The 649-nt window shown below is 53.0% G+C and overlaps 1 protein-coding gene across 5 annotated transcripts in view; it reads left to right on the top strand.

The window, feature by feature from the left end:
• The first annotated feature begins 515 nt into the window (after positions 1-515).
• Positions 516-649, top strand: part of radil (Ras association and DIL domains) — a 48,620-nt gene continuing 48,486 nt past the window's right edge. For 3 of the 5 annotated variants that reach the window (XR_005131220.1, XM_017714030.2, XM_017714028.2), the window contains exon 1: positions 516-649. This exon is cut by the window's right edge and continues 126 nt beyond it. The gene's annotated coding sequence lies outside the window, so the exon portion shown is untranslated. The other 2 variants (XM_017714032.2, XM_017714031.2) reach the window with 1 other exon arrangement.

Raw genomic sequence — 649 nt, 5'->3', positions numbered from 1 at the left:
CCTGGCAACCGCCAAACCCAGACTCATCCATCGAATTTCTAGACGGAGAAGCGTGATTGGTCACTCCAGAGAACACGTCTCCACTGCTCTAGAGTCCAGTGGCGGCGCTTTACACCACTGCATTCCACGCTTTGCATTGCGCTTGGTGATGTAAGGCTTGGATGCAGCTGTTCGGCCTTGGTAACTCATTCCATGAAGCTCTCTACGCTGTTCTTGAGCTGATCTGAAGGCCACATGAAGGTTGGAGGTCTGTAGTGATTGACTCTGAAGGAAGTTGGTGACCTCTGCGCACTATGCGCCTTAGCATCCGCTGACCCGCTCTGTCATTTTACGTGGCCGACAACTCCGATAGTTATATAGATATTTCTCTTTTTTCTCCTCTCTCTCTGTTCTCTCTCGCTCTATCTCCTTTATGTCTCTCTCTCTCTCTCACTCTCTTAACCCCCCTCCCCTTCCTTTAAGTCTCTCTCTCTCTCTCTCTCTCTCTCTGTCTCTCTGTCTGTCTGTCTGTCTCTCTCTCTCTCTCTCTCTCTCTCTCTCTCTCCCCGTGTTCGAGTCCTCTCGCGCTCGGAATGCGGACGCTGACGCTGTTTTTTTCCCCCCTCTGGCACGCGGCACAGTGCTGCGCGCGCTACCGGGCGACTCGACC

The sequence above is a fragment of the Pygocentrus nattereri genome, chromosome 12 (assembly GCF_015220715.1).
Source record: "Pygocentrus nattereri isolate fPygNat1 chromosome 12, fPygNat1.pri, whole genome shotgun sequence".
NCBI lineage: Eukaryota > Metazoa > Chordata > Actinopteri > Characiformes > Serrasalmidae > Pygocentrus > Pygocentrus nattereri.
This window is presented reverse-complemented; position numbering and strand designations above follow the sequence as displayed.